General features: G+C 46.2%; 1 protein-coding gene across 9 annotated transcripts in view; it reads right to left on the bottom strand.

Moving 5' to 3' along the window:
- Window positions 1-25,871, bottom strand: part of LOC118513087 (trithorax group protein osa) — a 94,352-nt gene that overhangs the window by 61,394 nt on the left and 7,087 nt on the right. For all 9 annotated transcript variants that reach the window (XM_036058457.1, XM_036058456.1, XM_036058461.1 and 6 more), the window contains exon 3: window positions 7,418-7,524. The gene's annotated coding sequence lies outside the window, so the exon portion shown is untranslated. The remainder of the gene's footprint in view (window positions 1-7,417; window positions 7,525-25,871) is intronic.

The raw sequence follows: 25,871 nt of genomic DNA, 5'->3' as shown, positions 1-25,871 counted from the left end.
TTCGCTGGGGCCTGCTGCTATTATGTCGCCAATTCGTTTGTCACTCTCGTTTCGTCGCCCTGCGCCAAATGCTCTCTGCTATTCCCACTTATACACGATAACAAGCGAAGCGTCGTCCGATGTCAAAGCAAATTGATGCGCCACCACCTTCAACGATCCAAACCGACTTCTTCCACTACTACGACGACGACTACTACTACTGCTGCTACTGCTGCTGTTGAAGGCAATAGTATCGTGGCACGTGTGACAAAGAAGCGGCAAAGGCCACAGGGGGCACGGGGACGAGTCACAAATGTCTCTTTTTGTCCCCGGCTCATTGTCATTGCCTTTCTAAGTGGACGGCGGCGTTTCGGTGTCGTAAAATGATTTGAGCTTCAGCTGCAACTCACGCGATCCATCCCCACATTGCACGGAGCAGGGAGTACAGCTTATACCGTGGTCGTTTATGTTACACTGCCGTTACCCCGTCATAAGACGATAGCGGAGCAGCGATTGATTACTTTACGATTTTGCTGCAGTACTTCCTCGAACAAGTTTTGTTCCATTTATAAGTCACACGCCAACAGAAGACGAGACCTCCCTCCGAGATAGGAAGGGGGGGAGCTTATCAATTTTCTTCAAACAGAGTGGAGAAATCTTAAACGTTCAAATCACTGAAACCATCGTCGTGGTCGTCAGCGCCTCCACCATAACTCTACCCCACCATTCACATCCAACAAAAACCTGGGCAAAGAACCCTCATTCTTTTCTGCTCAATTGAATCGCTGCGCCCGTTGGTCTCTGGACACCAGAGCCCCCAGACAAATAAAATATTAATTACCTCATCCATCAATTCACATTCCAGCCACTTGGGATTCCCGCGATGCTAGAGCTAGGGAGGAGGAGGCCCGAACATTATCGCCAACAAGAGAATCACCCCAGGAAGGGAGCAGGGAGCTTCAATCGACACGTTAAATTAATTCTACGGCTCACTTACGCCCCAGGGTTAGAAGATACCGAACATACCGATTCGTCACATCGTTGTCCGGTACTTTGGCAGATAGGGCAGACGGCGACCCCCTGTTTCTGGCTTATACGATCCTTGCAGATACATTCAAGAACTCGCGCTACTAAGAACCCCACCACACCTCGTGGAAACAATGTCTTCCAACAATGTCCATTAACAGTTTTTTGAAGGATTCCTTCCTAGCCCGCGGGTTCCCTCCGTTCTTCAGGCCCGAGTCAAAGTTAATAAAAGTATTGATCCGGATCATCTCGTCAGACGGGCACGAGAGAACGAGCGAGCGCAAAACGGATAAGCAGGATAATAAAATCAAAGACCCAAACTGCGAAGGGTTCGGTTACTCCTTCCGCCAGCAACACCAACTACGCCACCTTAACAATGTATCATAGCTGTGCCGCCACAGCTAGGGCGGAATGGGAAGGGCGTAAAATTTGCCAACAATTTCCCGGGCTTCTTTGCTTTGGCTGGTTCGCTTTTCTCGCCCCCAGAAGGAAAATGTGGCCCCGAAGTTTTGGGCACGGAGGGCGGCGCCTTCGCCATTTCCATCGAAATGGCTAATAAAATTTTGCGTAGACTGCGTCGTGCTGGCAGCTTGTCGTTGCCGTGTTCGTTCAGGCCCCCATAAATCTGGGACCGGGTTAGATTGAAAGCGAGTGGTTGGAAAACAATTTATTTTACTTCATCCCAAGATTTGCTGGGCTGGGGTTTGGCGTCCTACGCTGGAGTTCGGGCAGATGCCAGAAAACGCCGACAAGAAAGATGGAGAGAGAGAGAGAGAGAGAGAGAGAGAGAGAGAGAGAGGGAGAGAGCGGCAGCACCGGAAGCTATCGTAAAATGTTTCTTCATTAAACCAAACGCTTCGGACTATTAAATCCTTCTCGCCTCGTATATTCTGAACCGTCGGCAGAGAGAACCTCTTCTCCAAAAAGCACCCTTTTCGATCAACCCCATCTCTCTTTGGTCAATATTTGTGTGTGTGTGTTTGGCTCGATGCTTTAGCTTATGGCAAACAATGAGGGCAGAAAGGCGAAAACTTACTGCCAAACACAAGTCAGTCGAGGGCACAGGCGGCAACCATATTGCCAATTAATACAAAGCCATCATAGCCAATCCGGTTGAGATCCGGAAAATGGGAAAGGAACTGGAAACAGATTTTCAAAACCCGGCAATGTCGTTTTGATGCTCTGTATCCTGTGTTTTTGACACTCACAGCACAGCTAAGCGCTACGAGAAACATTGCGATGATACCTCAAATGGGCACTTATTGCTCTCGTTCCCTTTTTCCGTTCCCGAACTGTGCCGGTATCCGAACATTCGCCATTCTGCCCTAATGTCCGTGCAGACCAATGACACTCTCGTTTACGAATGTTTCCGTACACGTAGTACTTGATACCTCGATTGTCCCTACCGAGGCATTCAACGAGCACGCAGCACTCCTTGACATTGGCACACTCGTCCCTCTCTCTCTCTCTCTCTCTCTCCCCAGGACAGTTTGCGGTATGTATGTTTATAAATTGAACACTCCTCTAGAGCTCTAGAGCTTGCGGAAGAATATAGCTGGGCAACTTTTGCGTAACGAACCATAATTCCCCCTGCTCGGTTTCGACCTCTTAAGGGAGGTATAAAACGCCAGCCAAGCACACCCTACTAAAAATGGTTGCGCTCTGGTCGGGGCTTTCAATCCAGGACACCAGACGCACGCCATGGCCACCCTTGGGCGATAATCTTTGCGCTAAATGAAATTAATTACCATCATAAGCAATATTTCATAACATATTCATTTACCCACAGAGAGAAAGGAGAGAGCCGTAACGAACACGTTGCCAAACCCTCGGCTCAGATATTCGTTGACAGACGACGACCAGAAGCACCGTCGAACGCGCGGCTAGCGTATAATTATTTGTTCAAACATACGCTCAAACATACATCATAACACAGAACCGGAGCAACTTACACGGACCGACTGCAAGGACACGGTCGAATGGGTCCTCGAAAAGGGATAAGCAAAAAAGGGATCGGAACGGATCGGAACCGTCCCCACCATACACACACACACACACCAGGCCTTGATACAATGATATTCCAATATGGCATTCGGAAACACCGCAGCTGGAAAAGCGTGACGCGGCGGGCACAACCACAAGCGCAAACACAGTCACGCTTGCTGTATCCCTTTTATGCTGAAGTATGTTCACGGACGGGTGGACTCGTTCTCGCTCGCTGATGATGATGATGTTGAACGATGAGCGTGATGATGGTTGCTGATGGTGACGGTGGTAATGACAAGGGTGGTCCACGAAACAAGGGGACACACACAAGCAGACCCGGGAGCAAACCGTTTAACGCCAAAAAGGACGATGTTTATTAAACTGCTTACATCTACTTAATAATATTAACACAACAATCAAACGAGGACGACGACGCGGCACAATAATGCGTGAGCGGGTACACGCCCGGGAGACACATTAAACCTTCCCCGTGTGGCGATATAATGATGCGACAGACCTCCCCATCCACCGATTGTACGGGCAGAGGCGTACGTGTAAAGGGAGCAGCAGTTTATCGATCGGACACGGTACGCTAGAGGTGTCTGTGTATAGCCGTGGAACAACCGTTCAATACCGAATCCGCGTCACGGAAACGGTACACGGAAATATGCGGAGTTATGGCACAAGCCGTCGATTCCATCCTGATGGGTTGGCTGGCTGTCGGGTGAGCGTTTTGAATAGCGCTTCTCCAAAAGCAGCGTCCAACACAAAAAGAGGCAATGCAGGATCAGAGGACCCTGCACCTTTCCTTAGCAAGAACTACCTACCGAGCACATCATTTTTGAAGCTATCACGTCTAGAAGGTCTCTCAAACGATGCACAAGGGTACATACATACGCTCATAGTTCATTGCCCAATAATCACAGACGGCTAAGAGCACGGCAAGCATGCATCAACGCCCCATAACCCTATCGTATCCTTCAATCGTACGCGAAATTGAGACTATCATTGAGGCAACAGCGTCGAGTGTTTTGCTATCAAGAGCACACCGTGCAGATGTGAAACAAACCCCTCAGATCCAAGTGTGTGGCCGACTTACCTTCATTTGCCCAAAAACCCTCGAGAAACCCAATCGATTCAGACTATCAAAGGGATAGAATCGTTCACACATTCGAGGACACCATCGTACACACGAAAGCTGCTCCTTTTTTTATGCTCACCCTACCCAGCTTCTATTGAGGTCAGAGATTTGTCGAGAATTAGTCCTCCGCCAAGTCCCCGTCCGGGTCGACTGCCTCTTTTCCTTTGTTCTCCCTTTGCTGGTGAGCCCTCCTTTGCAGGAATCGATTGCCTGTTAAGGTCGGCGACAAAAAGGGACTTCGAACGGGTCAAATGCAGAGACATAGACGACTTCTTTTTGGGACCAAAGAGCAGCAGGAGTACCGGCTGTACAACGGATGGAGGCTCTCTCCTTCCGAATCACGCACACCATCAATTTCCGTCCCGATAAGCGGCTAGGCTAGGAGACCAAATATCTTCGATCTCGGAACCTTCTGTTTCGGAGCATTCGGAAGCATGTACGTATGTGTTGTAAGTACTGTTATAGGTGACTCCATATCCGTCGTCCCTCGCACCACACACCCATATCTCCATCATCGTCGCCGTCATGATCATCGCCCGGGGGGGTGGTCGGTCGGATCGCTCATTCGGTTCGGTGTCCCGGGTCGATAAAGTGGTGAAAATAGCGGAGTCATATAAAACCATTAACCATCATCCGGCGGCTTCCGATCCCAAAAGACCTTCCCCCAAGAGAGAGAGAGAGTATAGGTACCGCCGAGGTGGTAGAAGTACCTGAAGACGCGCGGGAACCCTTCGTTCTCCTTCGCATCCGATTTTCACCAGTTACGTGCAACAATTCCGAGCTCAACAAAGACTCAATCTTGTGGAGCCGGGAAAGTTGTGGAAGAAAGGGTGTGGACACCCAAAACCCTGCTCTCCCTCTGGTGTCTGTGTTCACCTTCAGCTACGCTCAACGAGAGGTTGGGGTTGCCTTTTCTGGTCGTCGATGTCGTACGTCGATTAAGTTTTCGACACGGTTAGTTGCAATCCGGACATGTGTGTGTGTGTGCGGGAGGGGGTCTATAGGGATGCACGACATCGGAATTGTGACGCCATGGCACGCGATGAAAGCGATGAGTAAATTAAACTGCTCAAACATGCCATCTGCCTCCTACCGGTGACTAAGGAATTGGTTTGGCTAATTGAATGGCAGGCTACATTTTCCTAGGCATAGGGATGGGGAGACTTCAGTTTGCCAGCTTGAACGACTATTGCTCTCCTTGCAGAGAATCTAACAAGAGAAGTTCAACTATCGAAACCTAACCGACTCAACCCCTTAATATGCTTCTCTCCTTCGTTGTTGAACGATGTGTCGAAGATATCATGAACGACCGAGCACAAGCAGCGAAATAAATGTTGCCACACACCGAAGGGAAAAAGTGAAAATTGGATAAATATTGACACTGGGTGTAAATCGTTCCTAAAAACCGTCCGCTCACAAGGGGTTTCCTACACACAACACGGGTTTCGACAATTACGTCAATCACTGTAATCACATCCGTCAGAGAACACACACACACAGACAGCACCAGTAAGCAGAAGGACGTGGTCGGATGTGTCGGAGGACGGGGATTGAAGGGAAAATCCATTCCATCCGGAACAGTATCCCAAGGATCCTCTCTCTAGCCACCGCCACACGGTTGACACGTCTCGAGAACGAAGTCCTCCTCCTCTGCCCACAAAGGAAGTTCGAAGGATCGCCGACCGAAAGAGAGCGAGTGAGAGAGAGAACGAGCGAGCAAAAAAAAGAAAGCGAGAAGGTTCATCATCATCGGCCATTTTGCCACAAAATACATCCTCTTTCCGAGACGGTCGGCTCGAAGGGATGACGAACCGAAACACGCCCGAAATGGCAGGCAGAGTTCCACCGGTGCTCTCGGTACACCTTCGCCTTCGTTCATTTTCACAGCCCACAGCAGCAGCAGCACAGTTTACGACAGAAAAGAACACGGCTCACTGGAATTGAAAGCATATTTATCCTCTTTTCTACGAAAAAGGTTCCACACGCTGGAGAGTAACATAAAAAAGAAGGAAGGGACGGAAAAAAGAACACACGGACCGACGGGAGGACGGACTATAAAAAAAGCCCTCCAAAAAAGGTAGGCGCAAAAAAATCCCACCAAACCCAGGCGCCCTATGCGAAATATACACTCACACACACACACACAGAGGGGTCGTCCTTCCTAGGCTGGGAGTTGTGGCGTGCTTTACCTCATCCTTTGGGTTTGGGGTAGGGTGTTGGAAGGTATGTGGAGCCTGTCGTCGTGTGCCATCGTCAAGCCAACTCTTTTCGTCTCGGTACACACACACACACCACCGAGAGCCTGGGGTATTTGCTTTGCTCAGCAGGTTATACGGTTGTGGCAACAAACCGAACACACACCGGCGTCAAGAGTTCGCCCCGTCACTGAAGCTGATCGGACGGACGGAGGGAAGGAGGAGACGGTGGACGGTGGAAAAGGCGGAAAAGCGGATCCGTTTGAGCACGGTTGAGTTTGGATAAAGGTGTGATAAAGGAAAGCAAACAACTGCTAATTTTTCCGACCGACACACACACACCTTCCATTCTTCCGTCTGTCGTCTCTACAAATTTATGATGCTCAACATAAGTCTACTGTAGCACCACCGCGCTCGGGCACAAGCAAGCAGGCAGGCGGGGCAGGCAGTGGTGAATGCTGGCTCTGGTTGTGTACCTTCGGGGCAGTCACGTCACAGCACAAAACCACGCACGCAAAGCAAAAGCCGGGATTGAATAATGGATTTTCGAAAACTCACTCACTCGCCCACTAAAGCTGGAGCTGTACGGCACGATGTTTCCTCGCGCACCAAAAGCCGCCAGACGAAGTGTGTAGTGGATATCCAACGTCAACGAAAAATCCTCGAAAAACCTCCAAAGAACAGCTCTTTTGGACATGATACACCGCGGCGAAAAAAAGGCTGGAAAAAATTGATCGTGATCACAACACATCGGCTCATCAACGTACTCTCTGTACAGAGCCTTTAGCAACCTCTGCTGCTTTTGAGGTGTGCAAACTGAATCAATCGGGACGCTTTGTTATTCGTCTCCACTACGGGAGGAATCGCATCGATTTCGGGAGCAGTCCTGATGGAAAATTAAGAGCTGCTCACACCAGTCCAGAGTTCAATCAACTGTATATTAGAGTCCGTGGCGTTGTTGGCCACCGAGTCCTTGTATCCGACGGTGGTGATGATGATGATGACAACGATAAAATCCACTCCAGCACAACGGAAAGAACAAGATAATCCTGGTGCCAAAAGAAATAAAAGACAGTACACTTCAACCTACCGAAATTGCTGCCTCTGCACCGCACGCAAGACAGGACATGCCAACGTTTTCTGAACCGAAACAATCCTCGTTGTTCTGTGGAGTGATGTTGCTCTTGGCTGGCGTGTCTAAAAGTTTGGGAAGAAATCAAAACCAGAAAAAAAGAGTTAGTCAAAAACACATATTCCGTTCGGTGCTCGTTGGAGTTATCAAAGGGTATGGTGATATGGTTGACGAGGACCCACCCCATCTCACGCTGGCCAATCCTTCAGTTCTAATGAAGTTAAGTGAGCTTAAGTTGCTCATTCTCTGCCGTCCGTTGCTCAACCAGCGTAGGATAATGGTTGCGCGTTCCGACACTTATTTAGCTCGAACCGTTCAAATCTCTATCCAGAATAAATAAAACCTTCAAATCCCATCTCCAAAGAGCCTCGTGTTGCCAGAGATAAAGCCAATCCTGATGGCGGATGGAAAAAATGGCCAACCATTCCACGAGCAACATTCCTCTTTGCCCAGAAACCCTAGGGAAAGCAACTGGGCGCACAGGACGACGACATCGATCGATGGCGCACACACACACACACTCGAGTGCGACGGCAAAAAGAAGTTCAGAGTTCGCCGTCGTCCTTTGCCACAGCAGCACGCGTCAGAAAGTGTGGGCGTGCGGGTATGGTGCGAGATTGGGTGCGGATAGGATCGTCAGCCACCATGTGAAAACACTTTATTTAAGCAATTTATTCACTTCTCGTCGCCGTCGTCGTCGCGGCACTTTACATTTTTATTCATCGACCACTCCAAACTCCCCCCGCACACAGGATGATATCTTCAAAGTCTGAGCGAAAGAGATGGAGAAGACGAAGCGACCCGAAAGCAGAAGAGCCTTGTCTCTATCTATCTCTCTCTCTCTCTCCGTTTCCAGGAGGGCGAAGTGCGTGACCGGATAGGGAAAATCTGACCCTAACCTCCACGCCGCGTACTTCACCCTGGAAAAGCACCGCCAAAAAGGAAAGTTATCCTCTGGCACACAATCCTGCCTCTGACGCGTGTTCCCTCGCCTATCGCCCTATCTCGCTCGTCGGGTGCCTTGATTTATCTGTCTCGCTTTAGCGCACGTTGTAGCGTGCGCGCCCTCTCTTTCGGTCGCACCCCACACGCCGGAAAGGTGGTGGAAAATCGGCTTTCCCTTACGATGCGCGCACGCGTGCCATTTTGCCTTTTGCCTATAAAACATTGAGCAAATCCTCGGTGCGGCCGCTTGCTGCTGCCGTGCATATGTCTTTCGATGGCTTTGTAGCTCCTCCGTACGGGCGCGGGTACGTGTGCGTGTCCACCAGCCTGCCTTCGTTGGCATTTGCTCTACCGGGGAGAGAACTTTTCGATTGTGCGTGTTCGTGTTCGTGAACGACAGATTTACCGGAACAACGACCGCCGGATGGTAGTCTCGGGTGCGCCATAGGATGCACAAGCCAACTGTAGTACACCACCATTTTCTCTCCATCGCCCCATTAGGGGAATCCTTTTATAAAATCCCTGTTGTTTCGCTTGAATGACTGTAGTCCTGAGTGTGTATATGTATGTGTGTGTGTCATTCAAACAGATAGGGAATACAATCTGGCTTTATCCCTTATCAATGTAGGTGGAAATATTGTTTCTGGTTGCCCAATTGACTGAAAAATGCTGCAAATCAAATTTCGCTTTCTTGGTGCAGAAGAATCGGACTGAAGTGCACGCGAATTTTAATGCTGTGCTCTATCCTTCAACAGATAAGATAGGACAAAGGACACTTGAATCAACAATATAAACAATACTATTTTTTCTGTGCTCACTAATACTGCTGTTGAGAGCGTTTAATCTGTGTTGATTGACATGAATTCACAAACATCTGAGGACTTGGTATTAAATCTCGCTCTTATCAATGACACAAACGACCATTAAAATTGAAAACGTTTGATGAGGTTCCGACTTGGAACCGATCGCTGAGCAATTTTAATTACAAAATTCAATAACATTCCCTACACGGATGGTCCTGAGCGGATCCAGAACATTTGCTTCAATTACCGATTAATGGCTGCTCTGCTTTCGTTAATCAATTCTACAGTGCGACATCAGTAATTTAAAACAAAAACACTGATTGATTACTATCTTTAAGGGTCACTCAGGAAATTGCAAACTTGAATAGCCCTCCCCTACTATTGAAGACTTCATTTAATCATTTAAACGTTCCACCACATCCTAACGAATGTATTTTAAATTGTTGCTACTGCCACCTGAACCTGTACGAAAGTGTGGTACGAGCTTCTTTGCTTCATACCCTCAGGCCGAAATATCCAACAAATTAGCGTCAGTGTTGCTCGCGCACCAGTAGCAACACTTTTGCTCCCGGCAAAAGTTCATTTCCGCCGTTGCGAACTTTTCGGTCCTCCGCAACTGATGCTGCTAACTTGTGAGTCGGAAATCATCTGCACCAAATCCATCATTCGTGCCGGGGCTTTTTTTTTGGAGACCAAATCTCTCTCTCTGTATATATAGCCATTTAATCATCATCGTACCACCGGAGACAATTTCAGGATTTTTTTCCTTCAACTCCCTAGGGCTAAAATCCAGCGAATCTACCTTCCCTCTAGAGAGTAGAGAGACTAGACTAGACTAGACACATGACAGGAAATGTTTGAAGTTATTACGAAGCAAACATGGTGGACACAGCAATCCCCATTTCCTATCCATGTTCACATTTCCAGTTCCACTAATTTCTCCCAATTTTGAATCACCCAAAGGACACTAATGAGATATAAGCGGTGGAATTATTTCTACATAAATTCTTATTGCGTTTGCCTAGAATTGCCACCAATTATGGTGCACCAGTCAAAAACATGCCTCGGGCAATAAAAAGTTAAAGGACCAATCAAGTAAAACCGCAAGCAACATGTGTGTTACTTCGGCCATTTTTACAATGTCCAATCTTGCCCAACACTTCTTCTAGAAACAACATAGTCTTCACTATTCCTTTAGCTCTACAAACTAAAATCACCAAATAGGTGCAACCACACACGACAGCAGTTTCTACGACTAGTAAAATGGGAGAAAAAATGTCCGAATATCAGCTATCCGGAAGCCCTAACATGGGTCACAAGTATTGGAGGACCTTCTCGAATGAACTTCAACCCCTAATAAAATGGTGTTTAACACCCAGCCTTGACAGACAAAAAACAGGAATTCCAACTTGAGAAACAACGGCAGCTAACAACAGCCGTATGGCAGGTGCTACACCCAAAACGGACCACCGACACCGGACAATGAACAGAAGCAGCGGACACAATCTTCTTCCCAAACCCCCCTTGCTGAAGTTGCAGACTACACCGGAAAAAGATTATCACAAAAATTTGCCCTTTTTGCGCCTTTCTTAATCGGTGGTCGTGGTGATGGCGGCGGGTCCACCATTAACTTTGGACACGCCGTCCAACTGACGCACTTACCCACACACACACACATACGGCAATTTAAGGATGGTCTTTTCCACCTCCATAGAAGTGTGATATCATTTTAGAAGGGAAGTCACAACAATGGTGGACAGCATGGTGGAAAACAGTTCCGCCTCTCTTGGCACACAGGCCAGTTGAGACGAGAGGCCTCGGGAGGAAGGTTTCCAACTGTACACCACACCATGATATGGCGTGTGTCCTTCTTTTACTTCATTCTTTCTTCTGTTGGAAAGTCCTTTTTAAGTTGGAATCAGAAGTTAAACGTAATAAAAAGAAAATGCTTCTATTTCGACAGCATTGGCGACGATGTGCCCAACTTCCACTTCACTCGCCTTTTGCTCGCCTCACTTGCCTAGTCCTTAGGATGGAAGGGACGACTAAGGTCCTTATCCGTTTTTATCGTGTGCGGCAAGGATATCGTGTTCCGTTTTGCTCGCTTGCCACAATCATTACACTTTCCCCCGTGTGCCGGTTGGAGAACTGCGCAAAAACCGGACACGGGCGTCGTGTTGAATCCACATTTGTTGAATTTCTCTCGATTGGATTTTATGTTTCCCTTGGTTGTCCTTTTATGTCCTGTGTTTGGCCGTGCCCTCCACGTGCTCATGCTGCTCCTCGTGCCGGCGGACACTTTTACCAAGCCTTTAATTTCCTCGCCAGAATTGGACGTGTCGAGCAATACACACTATTATTATCACCAGGGAGCACACGACCGGAAAAACAGGGGCGGATGGAGGGCAAAAAACCCTTGTACCAAAGGAAGTAAAGAAAAAAAAACCTTTCCCTCGGTTGTACCCTCGCGCAGGCACCGTGGCGCGCGACGGTACCCACAGAAGCAGCAGCTGCTGGTAACATTAAAAATGAGGTTATTTTACGAACTTTTAACACCGAAACCGTTCGTAAACTCCGGTAGCGAGAAGCGGGGGAATGGAATTCAGTGGTCAACCGAAGAAGAAAAAAAGTCCAGAGGACCATTTTTTTGGACACATGCTGGCAAACGTACATCGAAAAAAAACCGCTGAGAGGTGAATCCCCTCAATTTCACTGGCGCGCATACTCACACACACCAAAAGCTCTGGCCACTGTCACGGCAGCAGTGCCTTAAGTGATTGGCAAAGTGCCCGAGTGCCAAGTTTTCATGTTCCCGTGCTGTGCACAGACAATGCTTTCCTCCCATCTCCCATCTTGGCAACACCAAGTACCACCACCACACCAAAAACCCAGCGAAACCCAGCAGCAGCAGCAGGTATTTGTTTTATGGACACTTAATTTGACTCCTTCGTGCTGAACACTTTTAAGCCTCCTTGTGTGCTCAGTGCCCCGTGACAGAACGGGTTTTCGTTTTGAGTTGGCAAGGGATGCATGAAGAAAAGTCAACAGAGGGAAGGACCTTTGGTCTTTATGCGATTTCGTCGGGTTCCTGTAGCTATTATAGGGCTCTTCTTTCCAATAAAAAAAGGCACATACATACATAGACACACCGAAGGGCCCCAGAGAAATCCCTTTTTTTAGTGCCACAGGACACTACTATTTTATATTTATTGTCATGTAAATGTTAAACTGTTTGATCCACCAGTTACTGTTATGTTCTTTTTTGTGAGCAAGTTCTGTGTACCTGTTGAGGTGAGGAGAGGACTTCGGTAATTAGTTACCTCTTTTTTATGATGCTTCTGGCTTACCAGGAATTGAATTTGACGATTTCTCACAGTACTTGCAGTTATCCAATTCAAAAGTCCAAGGAAGAAGTCTTAGAATACTTGGTCTTTTACTCCAGGAATAAACTTGAGGATATGATAGAATAAAGCCTACAAATTCTAATGAAACAATTTTGAAGTCACTTGTTCATGTACTATCAATATTCCTGCAGAAGAAAGCCCGACCCATTCATCCTTACCCAAGCTCGAGGCAAAAAGGAGCAAAAAATTGGTACTTCGGCTATTAGTACTTCCGTTCGCCGTTTGGCGCTGCTGCCGCTAAGCGAATAATGACGCGCGAGCGGCCAGCCGTTAACTTCGAACCCACAATTATGGGTATTAAGATCAATTTGGCGCTGCCAGTTAGTACTATAAAACTGTGGCAAGCGGCAGGCAGCATGGGAACACACGCACAACGAGACGGGCGAGCAAGCGAGCACATTTGCCTCCGTCATCATTCACACGAAGGACTGAGGACAGGCGCGCGTGCAAACAGCGCGCGCTACTTTACTTCACTTTCCCCGGGGGCCATAACGAAACAAAACGCCCAGACACGAACGTTGGCCGAGGTGGGTTTGAGCTTCCCCGGATCCATATAAACTCACTAGTACACAACTACGGGAATACACTTCCTCTAATTATGCACCGTTCAATGTTTATTACACCCTTGAGTGAGTATGCGCCCGAGCGTACCATGTATCATAAAAAAAAAAAACAACCAACGAACGCCGGGCGAACGAACGGTGGCCAAATAAAACACACGCCCTCTACCCACCGGGAGCAGCAGAAGGCTATGAGTGGCCACAGCAAGTCGGCGAGCAGCTAGCTCGCTGGTACCCATTTAGCAGCCCGGAAAGGCCCAAGATAACCCACCCAACCGACGCCATACCCAACTATTTTAGTGGTATAATTTCTGTTTAACTACTGCTCGTTTTATTTCATTTAACGACGGGGCACAGGGCGACAGCAACGCACCTACCAACGGAGACCAACAACTCACTCACGCTTGTCAGACGGGGCCCTCAATGCGAAACAGGAGGCACACACCGGCGATTGCTTGGTCAGTTTGTGGTTTAAAAAATAAAATCCCGGGAGCAATTTGATTGGTCTCTTAAAACACGCCGTCCGTGTTTTTCCGCAGCCGGTCTCAAGGGTCCGCTGTTAACTCCGGGAGCAGCAACCAAGAGCAATAAAAACACGATCGCGAATGGGGCCGCGGTAGTATAGATTTTTAAGCACTGTGAACCAATAAACACCCGTCCATCCTTGAGGATAAGTGACCGCGCCACCATTTCACTCAATTGATTTCCATTCCCCTCTATCGCAAGGCTTGATTGAGCAGATCTCGTATCAAAGTGGTTACCAGACGACTACGGGGGAATGGTGATAAAAATTGAAATTATAAAACCCCTCGCCATTATCGCAACTGTTGACAAGTGGAGCGGGTGACACCAATGGTACGAAACCTCTTCCAATGCCTTATCCGTGGCCCTTTATTGCACCCCCTACATTAATCACCATTAAATCAGATCGACAATTTAAGGCTACGTAAGCACGTATTCTGGACGGGGTGCTGCTCCACTAGCTGAACGTACCCATTGCTCGATAATCAAACAGCTGGGTAACATAAATCTTGACCCGGGCTGGCTGATGGAATAAAAACGACAAATGTAACAAATCTGAAGGTAAGACTTTAATTGGAAGGGTTTGCCTCTGTATGTGCTGTTAATGTATGTATCAACGCCGCCTATGTGTATGTGTTGCGATGATAACGCTTTACGATGACGAGCCAGGAACTTCCAAGCCTAACTGTGATGTACAGGGGATGCTATCTTAGGCCAGATTATTAAGGCAGGATTGGTATGAGAATGTCCTCGTGTCAACTCTACACCTCTTCCGAGCGGCTTCTGTCAACAGGGTTGGAAATCCTGTTGTAAAGATCCGCTATCAGCGCTATTGTGAGGACCAACGTGTGTGGCGAGTTTATAAAAGTTTAATTACTACGGGGTTACGTGTTTCATCTGATAGCCTGGCAGAGCAATTAGTGCTTAAGGCGAATGAGTTTAAGGATCGACAATCCGGGGGGTTGGGGATTGGGACATCAGTCAGAGCAGATGAGGTCAGATCGTAACAGGAATTCAAGACACTACTTAGCTGATTGTAAAAGAGCAAAGTCGCGTTGCAAATCTCTCAGGATTGTTTGCAAGATTCCATTATATGATTGCAAAGTTTCACAACGGACTTCCGACATTTCACTATTCATTTGAAACATTCCCTAAAGAGATTCGAAAGAGCTCTTTTAGTTTTTGGAGTCCAAAGCTATGCTAAAGCTTGTCCAACGTCTCATTTACGCCAATCGTTTCATTTTGTGCAATTTTTGCCATTTCAAAAGACACCAGTCTTGAATAATAACAATGTTGAATGAATCATTTCGATCCATGGTGCGGTAATTGGCAACCATTTTGATACGTGTCAAAAACGATAAAAAACCGATTCCGAACACTTCCAACACTTCCAGGTCAATGCCAAAAGCTCAACACTGTAAAGCGTTTCAAATCAATTAGCTACGTTTTACAATTAGCCATGGGGGGCTGCTTTCAGGCTTCCGATAGCTAGCAGGCTGGCTCTCTGTGACTATGTTATTAATATCGGGTTAAACAACCGAGAGCTGTATAAATACCGTATCATAACACCACGCTAACGATACAATGACTGAGAAGCTGAGCGATTTAGGAAAAATAATATACAGCTCACACACACACCTAGAGGCAACAATGGAAATCGGGGGGGGAGAGTAGGTTATAGTCAATCATTTTCCTCCGTGTCGAATTATAGTGTGTATGGATATAGGTGTAATTCTATACCATTTCACACGGTTTTGCACTGCAGTTTAGCAGCCAAGAGTGACACACCACACCAGACCAGACTCCCCCCCCCCCCTCCTATTGTAAATGGGTGGGTTTCGGTTGTAGTGGCGAAACCGAACAGCTTGTTAAGTGGCCGAAAATCAATTGCACAGATCACTATCAAACAGCAGCATAACAATGGCATGGCTATATGTTGTACTGCTTTTTTGCGCTTGAGGACATGCGTTGCCTATGTCGCTCCTGCTCTTTCTGGAATAGGTTGCCATTCCGACTCTGTGGCTTTGTTGGGGCGCTGACAGAATGGGGGAACTAATGATGTTGTTGATGACCCTCGATTCGGTTTCTCTATGGCTGGCGTTGAGAGTGAGAAGGACATAATGCCTCGGTTTTACATCGTGTCTCTCCCAAACCCAGCAGGTTCAGGAATGTGTGATTAGCTTGCCGATAACGTAACCCCTCGAGTGTATGTGGGTCTGCACAATCACACAAGTGGGAGACACAGGTTGGAGTCTCGAGAGAATCTATCAATCACTGTCCACCGCTACTGTATTGCTGCAACAAAATCACAGCTTAAGCTAGAATAGGGAGTCGTGGTGCATATTCAAACAGTTCTAAGCCCTCAGAACACACGAGGCTTTGAATTTCAAATCGTATCTATAGAGCCTTGAGCTGAGGTCGGAAAACAGCAGGATAGTGTAAGCGGTGCTGTAATGAAGAATGCTAGGCAAGCAATTCCGAGGCGACACACATAATTAATTTTCACCTCCTCATTATCCCACCGAACCGGAAGAGTTCCACCGTCTTTTCTAATGCAGCTAAAAGCTAACTGCTCCTTTTGATGCGCTCTCCTCAGGAATCGTTTGCCATCAGGCTGGCTGCCACGAGACCACCTTTCCCCTTCTCAAACCCACAAAAAGACTCCTCTTGTCCCTCATTTGTTCCAACTCCATTATCCATTAAACTGACAGCGAGAACAGCTTGTAAAATAGTAACTTTGGACGGAGGAGATGAAGAAGATAGAAGGGCACTGCGGCGAGAGAGAGAGAGCGAGCGAGCCCGCGCGCGCCTGCTGGGCGTTGCAATGATAATCAAATCAGCATAATTATCGTTCGCTGCAAAATGCAACACACACACACACACCACGCTCTCCATACACGCTCGTTAGCAAGTAGCTGCTGGGGAGTTGTGCACGGACATGGTACGAAGAAACATTAAACATTGCAACACCCGACGAAGTGTGCAGCACACGCGGGGTATACCAAGCGAGATGTGGTATCTTCTCGAGCACGTGTAAAATGCATTTCACATTCCTACCGCCACTTCATGCCTTCCCAACCAACTCTCTCGTTCCTCCTCCGTTGGTCAAAAGAGGGGGCCGTTTCGTCTTATCTTTTTTCGTTCATCGCTTTTTGCTCTCCGTCGTCGCCCTTTTCACCCCATCGCAAACCCGGCCCCCGGTCGAGCAACCTTTCAACCTTTTATATATTGCACTCTGGGTTGCAGCAGTGTGGCCTCTTTTACGGGACCGGAACGCAACAACGGAGGGGAGGGTAGGGGGGCGGGGGGGGGGTGGAAGTGTAGCTGGGAGAGGATGACAGACAGAAGCTGTACCGAGTCACCGAGAGCCAGCTGCCTGAATTGGTGTGGCCCCGGGTGACTTTGTACGTCTCGGTGTGAATATGTGTGAACTATCCTTTGATGGTGAATGGAAGGTTGTAGTAAAATAAAAAGAGATGTAAAATATTAAAATGTTGTAAAAATAGAAAAAAAGTAGAAAAAAAGGAAAGCAACGAAGAAATAAAATATAAAAGTTAAATATAAAAAAGAAAGAAAAAATAGTAAGAAAATGTCAATGATAATAAATAAGCAAAAACAATATGTTTTGCATCAAAAAAGAAAAAAGAGAAACTAGATTAAAAAAATATAAATAACAGTACGCAAGATAAAAATAATAATTAAACACAAAGAAAAACAATAAAATAATAAAGAAAACATAAGAATGGAATTTTTCAAACATTCAATGGTGAATAAACCAAAAGGAACCAATAACAAATTAAAGTAGGATCAAGAGCAACGCTCAAACTGCAAGAACGTGTTGTATGCAGGAATTCACATTCACTGTTCATTGAAATTCGTTGATTGCATTTCGATCGCATTGCCATTGGGGTAACCTCATCTCCCTCTCGTGCCACATTTTAAAATCCATCTTATTGTGATATTCAAGTGGACACATTGTAATAAAGATAAGGAAACAATGTATATCCGAGTAAAAACATCAAACAAAGCGCTAACAAACGATTAAAGCCTAAGCGATGATCGAGAGAGTTTACAAAGCTGTCACAACACATTGAACAAAAAACTCACCCTCACACTACAAAAGGGTCTTGCTGGTGGCACACACACACACCCCGGGTGGAAACCTAAAACGGTTCGTGTTGTGCTGTGTTTTGTGATCGTTTTGAATGTAAATGCGAACATTAATCGACCTTTTGCGAGCGCACACCGAAATATGGTGATGAATTCATTCCGTTTTCTCTCCACTCCCCCTCCTTTTGTTTGATAATGTCATAACTATTCATAACGTATGTTTTACAGCACAAACGCACACACGAAGCACGCACCGAAACGTCATCAGTGTCAAATCAGGAGAGCACGTCTGGTGGCGCGGCACATTCTCTTAACGTCAAAAGCAGCAGCAGCAGCAACCGGGCCCGTCATCGCCACCCGAGCTGCTGCTTTGTTCGTTTTGTCTGCTTTCATCTTTTCCCATGAGGGGTTGTTTTTTTTTTTAAAGAAGTTTGGAACAAAAGGGAAACCTCACAAGATTTCTCTCGACTACTTCAAGGGAAGCAACAACAAAAAAAACATGATCTCCAGGTAAGATAAAAGCGAACCTCCGAAACACTGAAAAAAGAACCGAAAAAAGAAGGAGAGAAAATCGACAGCAGGGAAGGACAAACAGCAGAGCGGAGGCCAACACACGGAGCGTTGAAACCGGAGTGCGAACGGATGAAAGACAGAAGGGAAGATTTATGGTGCAAGAGAAGAAGACAAGAGCGGGTGGTGGCGCGAGGTGGCGCAGGTGAGGAAACTATAAATTGCATATCAATTATCCCACTACGGCGAGCATCCGTTGTAAAACAACGAAAAATGGCGGACGGTTGTCATCGGCCTAACTTCCAAATCCAGCCCACACGATGTTTTCGCTCTGTTGGAAAAGGGTAGCGAGCAAAAAAAAAAAAGGTTCGAAGACGAGAGCTGTCGCGACCGATCGAAAACGGAAGAAACAGAATTAAAACTTGGCGCTGTTTGGGGGTCGCGAAATTGCGTGGGGATCTCCAACTCTTTCGCTGCTCATGGGCGAACGAGTGAGCCGAGAGTAGAACATAGCCGTGAGCTTTATCACAGCACTCCACTACTGCATGGACACACTTCTTTCTGCCAAGTAATACGATACCAGGGGGACGGATAGTTTCTTCTTATCTACTTTAGCGCTGGAGGAGGACTTCTGGATGTCGTTCATCACCCAATTTTAATAAATTGGAAAAAGAACATACCCGTTGGGTGAGAGTGCTGATGATGATGCAGTGTTGCTGCGATTGACGGTGTGATGAAATTGTGCTCGTAAACGGTCGCGCGTTGAAGTTATCTCGCGCCCAAGAACGAGGCCACACGAAACAAACTTAGAAGAAGGTGACGTCATTTAAGGGTTGGCAACAAAGTGAGCATGGGTTTTTAATTCAGTCAAAAGCATAGTCTGTCACTTTCAGTGAACAGACATGAACAGAATGGTACAAGGTGAAAAGAACAGATAGAGTGAGTGAGCAAGCATCTAGCTAAAAAGCTCACCTCCTTAAGAACAAGGGAGAGAGCATCAACTCGTGTCACCGTTCGGGTCCACGGCAAAGGGATGCACCAGAGAAATTAGCATGCCTTAGAGAAGATGTTACGGATTCCGGGTATCATCTCTCACCTCGCTAAGGTTAAACACACAAGGGCATGTAAATCTGATTGGAGATGAAGTTTATTAAAAGTTCAACCTGACGATTGCCCAGGGTAGAAGAACACACCAGCTTTACTAGCGACATTACACGCTAGCCTAAAACTCAACCCCCCCCGAAGCAAAAGGCCTCCCCCTGGGGGGTGGTTTCATGATGATGATGACGATGTGCGCACACACACACACACACGCACGCCCGTCTCTACATGCATACACGCACGCGCGTATCCAATCACAAAAACCCCACGATGGCAATGATGGTGGCTGGCAGCAGCATAACCAGCATGGGGGCGCTCGCTGACAAAATGTCCGTCGATGTTCAACCCAACTCACTCGCGCGCTCTCTCTCTCTCTCTCTCTCACAGCATGAAATGCGTCGCTCGCGCGTTGCGGGAACGACGACAAACGACGTCGGCAAAGAACGCGACGACCATCCAAATCAAATTATGGATTAAATAACATATTAGCACGAACATAAAAGCGCGCTCTCCGCACCATTGGGAGTCGTCTCTCGTGCGAACGTAGGAAAAAAAGAAGCGATTTTATGCGCACACACACACACACCCTCTATGACTCTCTCTCCCTTGCTCTCTCAGTCACGCACACAAGCAACCATATGCTGGTGAAACCGTGTGCGGTTCCGCTCCATCATTTGAACAAGCGATTCAATCGACCGACGAAAAGCGCGCTAAAGCAGCAAATAATGCAGCCCTTCTTTGTTGAGCTGTGTTGTGTCCATCATACCTATCAAGCGGGCCACCGATCCTCTAATAAATGTTTGGGGGAAAGATAACAAAGGAATAGAAAAAAAAGTATATGAATCGGGAAACCCAGCGCGAAGGAAATTTGCAGCCAAGAACAGGAAGTTATTGGAATTGGGGTGAGCGCAGGGTTTGGAGGGGTGGGTTTGGGTTTTCCTACAGGGAGTTCGTATCGCGGCGGCGCGGTAGCATCGAATAACATTTAAAGAGCACCTAGCACACGGAGTGCAGGGCGAAGCGAGAAGACAAACTCTGCCGGAAAGATTGACTGCGTGTGCTGCGCCAGCCTTTGCGAATGAAGAGATGCGAGCAGCATGGCACCAGCAGGCAGGCAGCAGCAGCAAGTGCGACCAAAAAAAGCCATCCCCAAGCGAGTGATAATCGTTTAATTTTCTCACCGGTTAGCATGTCCTGTGATTGTTCCGGCTGCTCATTTAATCATCTTAAATCTCTCTCACTCTCGCTATCTCTCTTGCGCCCATCTGCTTTTCTTGGCCAGATTTTCCACGGTGCGCTGGGATTTTTCCGGCTGATGGGAAGGCTGGATTTCAGAGTTTGTCAGCAGTTAAATTGATTTGCACGAAAGTGATGGGGATGAGCATCAACCGAAGGAGCAATCAATGAATTATTACCGTCAATAAGGCGTATTGCAATTATCTTGAGAGTTTTTTTTTCCTACCAATCGAAAAGCTAGCAGAAGTAAAGCTTGACTACTAAATTCAATTAATTTACGCCAATAAAATCAAGTTGTTTTTGATATTGGAGTGATATTACAAGGGGTTTCGATACTCCAATAGTAGAATACTCCTGGCTGGTTGTGGATCTTTGCACTTGTATAATGGAATCGTGCAACAAATTAGGGGAAATTTGCGATCCGACTGGGGAAATTTACAATCAACTGTAGATTATGCAAGTTTTAACTAAAACAACGCGTCGCATTGAAAATCTTCCCTTAGTGTATGCAATATTCCACTATATGATTGCAAGATTCCACTATTCCTTTTAATCGAAACCCTGTAACAATTTAAACAAATGTCAAGAAATGGCTCTGTCACTCTCTGAAATTCTCTTCTAACCCCAAAGAATCTTGGAAATACCAATAACGGCAGGGAAAACACAATTTTAATTAGTGTCAAGTCAGGGCGGCGTGCACAGTTAGACGAACACAGTTATTTTCTGTATCAAATTTGTCAAGATCCGAAACCCAATCACACCGATAGGCCAGCGTACGCCATAATTTTGTTCGAGCAATGCGCCAGAGCGTAGAGAGAAAGGCCATCGGAGGAAGAAAGCTACATAAACAACCCACCAATTGGCCTCGTGCGACGACGACGACCAACGATAGCACGCTCGACATGTTCTACCCTTTTTATCAGATAATTTGTGTTTGGTTTTCGACTCGCACCTCTCTTGCTGCCTTTCCACCGAAAAAAAAAAGCTTAGAAGAGGCGCCGCCGCCGACATTGCCGGCTCGGTTTGATGTAAAACAAAAATCATTACACCGTACAAACGCGTGTTTGAAGGGGGCGGCGTCGGTGGCCCTGTGTGTGTATAGTTTGCCCATAACAACAGCAACATCAGATAAAGTGGATACAACCCCCTACAACTGCAGCAACATTGTACTTGAACCATCATCAGAGCGATTTCAACAACTGCCGCCGCTTCACGCGTTCCTTTTTGTGTTAGTTCCGGCTGCGGTGGCAGGAAGTGAAGACAGGAATGTAAGACACTACTTCCAATGAAAAGAAAGACGCGAAAGAAACAACATCGTTTTTTTTTTCCCCTGGAGAATGTGTGAAGAAAGCATAAGCTCGAAAAAAAACTGATAATCAAAAGCAATAATCGATAATGTATCTGTTTGGTGGGTCTGATTCACCTTTATTCGAGCTTTGGTGCATATAATAGAAGTTTTGAATCAATTAATGGATAATTAAATATTGCAAGGCTTTTGTGGGACTTTGCAATCATATAATGGAATTTTGCTAATAGATAGGGGACACTTTTCAACCCCATAAACTAAAACGGAATGAGCAAAAAGAAACAAATTTGAATCAAGAATTAGGTTCAATTCGTTCAATACTAATTTTATGCTGCTTATGCTATGCATTCACGCATAAATGCCCCACAACAATGCTTCCCTTCTCTTTCGATAGCAAACAGCAACCTACTGCTTCTCCCGCCAATGTATTTGCTCCCAATTAAGCGATTAGAATCGAATAAGCCCACTACCACACGGGCGTACCACAGTTTCCTTCCTTTCTAAGCATCGACGCACCCCCTACAACCTTTGAACAGGGCATGTTTTCCCTATTTTATTTCACTACACTCAACAGCAAGCACTCAAAAGCGAAACCCGTCATCATCGTCATCATCATCATTATCGTCATCATTTATCTGTATACACACAGAATATGGGAAGAAAATGATGGCATATGGTCACGGAATCTATTTCCCGATAGAATTCCCCCCAAAAAAAAAAGAAGAAGGAAAGGAAAATGCTTCCCCTCGCCTCCAAAAGCAAAAAAAGGGAACACTCAATCGGCAGCTAAAGGCGTCGGTAGGCAATGGACAAGAAGAGGAACAAGGGCGCACACAGAGCGCACGCAACATATATTTCGAGAAAGAGGGATCATTTTCCGGAAGTTTATTTTCCGTGATTGAGTTCCTGTGCGTATACAAGAGATGGAGAGAAGGAAAGGGAGAGAGAGCGAGCAAGAGAAACGAGGGTTGGTGGTGTTGATACGAATAAAAGCGCCCACAAAATGACGCGTGTAATGAAGCCAAAATGGCTGAAATGGGTAAAAGGTTCGGGCAGTGATTTCGATTCGAGGAAGACACGCTTTGCAAAAGGATTTATATGATTCGGTGGTGCGGTTTAATAGTTTAATCGATCGATCGGAACATCGGGGTTTACTGATAAAAGGAATTTATTAAACCCTCCTCCGCATCTAAGCAATTCTTGGGGAGTTTCGGAAGGGAGTTCATGGTAGAATCAAGAGAAGCGTTCACAATTGATTTGCTCGATACAGAAAGAACATAAGAGCATGAAAATGGGGTTTAACACACCCCAAATTCTAGCATTTATTAATATGATAAGAATATTGATATACTAAACACTCAATCGACAGGTTTGAAGGTAATTTGGACATTTACGACTTCTTGTCATCTCGTGATTTATATTGGAAATGAACAGACGATTATTATATCTGCTCAGTGGTATAGTGGTAGTGATACCATTCTTTCACACAGCAGGACCTGGCATCGAATCCCATCTAAAAAACGACCTCCGATACTACTTGACAGAAACTTTTCCTTATAATTCTAAGTGAAATTAAGGAAAACGTTTAGGTTGTTGTAGCTCCACAAAATTCGACAGCTTTTCTATGCCAAATAAAATAAATGTTTTCAAGTATTAGTCGTCTCCCTTGATGCTTTCTTCTATATTATATCAAACTATCCTCATCAATCCATCACTCAAATGGGGACAATAAATGAAAGCACACTAAATAGAGCTCCCTTGCTTATTCGTCATTTTCGTCGATCAATTCTGTGGCACGTAATGCGAGGGCTCTCTACGAACGAATCGCAACATTTTGCTTAAGAATTTGAGATGGGGCATCCTGCATTGGAAAAGGGTGCAGCTTTTTTCTCACCCCTTCATTGGCTCTCCCCCTTTCCTTCCTGATGGTTTCCAATTCGGGTCAGGCCAATTAGTTTCATTAAGATAATTGACTAAAGGCCAGCCAATAGAACAGAGATATGCACCGAGCAGAGAGAGAGAGAGAGAGAGAGAGAGCGCCGCGCGCCCTGTTATGCCACATTCAAGTGGAGGGATCGATTCTCCACGCTGCTCATCATCGACCGATTGTCGATGGAAATCTTTTCTATTTTCGCAACCAACAAAAAAAACCCCCCTCGTGCATATTGAAAAGAGCTTCAAGTGGGGTTCGGGCTCAATTATTATTCATGTTGTATGATTTTCTGGTGCCATACATAATGGTTGGTGGACAACCCGTTCGAAAGGATAATAATTGAGGCACAAGTACTATCACTTAAGCGTTTTATGTTTACACAGAACGTTCTGCCTTTTTGAACTGCAAACAATGCAGGCAAAACATACTTGAATATTTGATTCCTTTCCCAAGAAGCTACTTAACGATCGATACATGCTCAACGGATATTGACTCCTTAACGGCAAGCCGTTGTTGTTTGTTTGCGGGCGCCAGCAGCCACCATTGTCTTCACTTCACAAGAAGTAAACTGCACTGCCGATCATCCGCAACACTATCATCATCATCATCATCATCAGGCCACTTACATGCATAAATTACCACTTGTTTCAGAGGCCTTTTTCCATAAATCATTCCCACGTACAGGCGCGGAGGGAGGTAGCGTGGTGAAGGCTTCTCCCATCCTTAACATCGTTGCCAACTTATTGGCAGCAATTAACTATTTATAATACATCCATTACCAGACATGAACTCTGACCACATATTGTGTTAGAAAGAGGGAGGGAGGGAGAGGAGGATTGAAGCTCTGTTTTTTTTCTATTTTGCCATTACATTAAGCTTTATGAAGCCCAAGTGCGCCAAACAGCGCCACAATGAACTACACACTACTGGCCAACTGATTGACACTAATGTTATCAATTATTAGTCGTTGTCGTTGGCGATCAATTAATTCACTTACTTACTACAGCCAGCCAGCCAACAACAAAAAATACAGTGATAAGCCACCGGCACACACACACGCAGTATACCGGCCCCGAAGGGAAACAATTAAAATGTTTGCGTTTATGATGGGCGATACGGTTACGATTAAATTACATCCCCCCAAACACACACAAACAGACACACACACGTGAAGGGAATCTAAACGTTCGATAGCGGTGTGTGGGGTTTACTTAAGTTGGGTGTAAGAAGGGGGGAGTGGTTTGGAGGATTCGTATCTCACTTTTGCGAATACATTAGTAGGCAGCAACGAGCAGCTTTGCCGTATATTTTAACATAAATTACACACGTTCATGAATGTGGAGCAATGGCACGCTTAACCACAAGCTACTACAAGAAAATACCTTCTGCTTCCTTTTCTTCTTCTTGCTCTGCCATTTGATTCTTCGCGTTGAAGGAATGAGCGTTTGTAAGAAGTTCGTTACACAGGGTGGGTCATAAAGTGCTATCCGAAGTATTATTGGGAAGGGAGAACATAGATCGTCTATCGTGTACTCCACGTGAACGGCCTTTAAAAGACTTTATGCGCTAGATCGTTCGGTGTCATCCTCATGACATGACCAAACAACCAGAGTCTAGAGAAGGCGTTGTGCAGCTAATAGAGCGAATCCACCACAAACGATGTCAATTATTCCAAGCAGCTTCCGGTCGGGTACTGGGACTATAAAGTCTCAGATACGCTTGTCATGACAGCACAGCTGTTTTGAGTGGAGATGTTGCCTCAGACTGTGAAACTAGCCACAAAGTCGGAAAGAGATCAGACAATCAAATCTTCCACGTCAGAGAACCTAGCACAGATAACCTCTCTTAGGGCACTGTTAGTTCTAATATCATGAGGCTATAGCCTACTCCAAACCAAAAATTTGCGCGGTATCTTGAAGTCTTGGCGTTTAATGTAAGACATAATTTTATCTTCAACTCATCGATTCTCCAAAACCTTGCTT

Source organism: Anopheles stephensi, chromosome 3, assembly GCF_013141755.1.
Source record: "Anopheles stephensi strain Indian chromosome 3, UCI_ANSTEP_V1.0, whole genome shotgun sequence".
NCBI lineage: Eukaryota > Metazoa > Arthropoda > Insecta > Diptera > Culicidae > Anopheles > Anopheles stephensi.
Note: the sequence above shows the minus strand (reverse complement) of the source record. Positions and strands in the feature narration are given on the sequence as shown.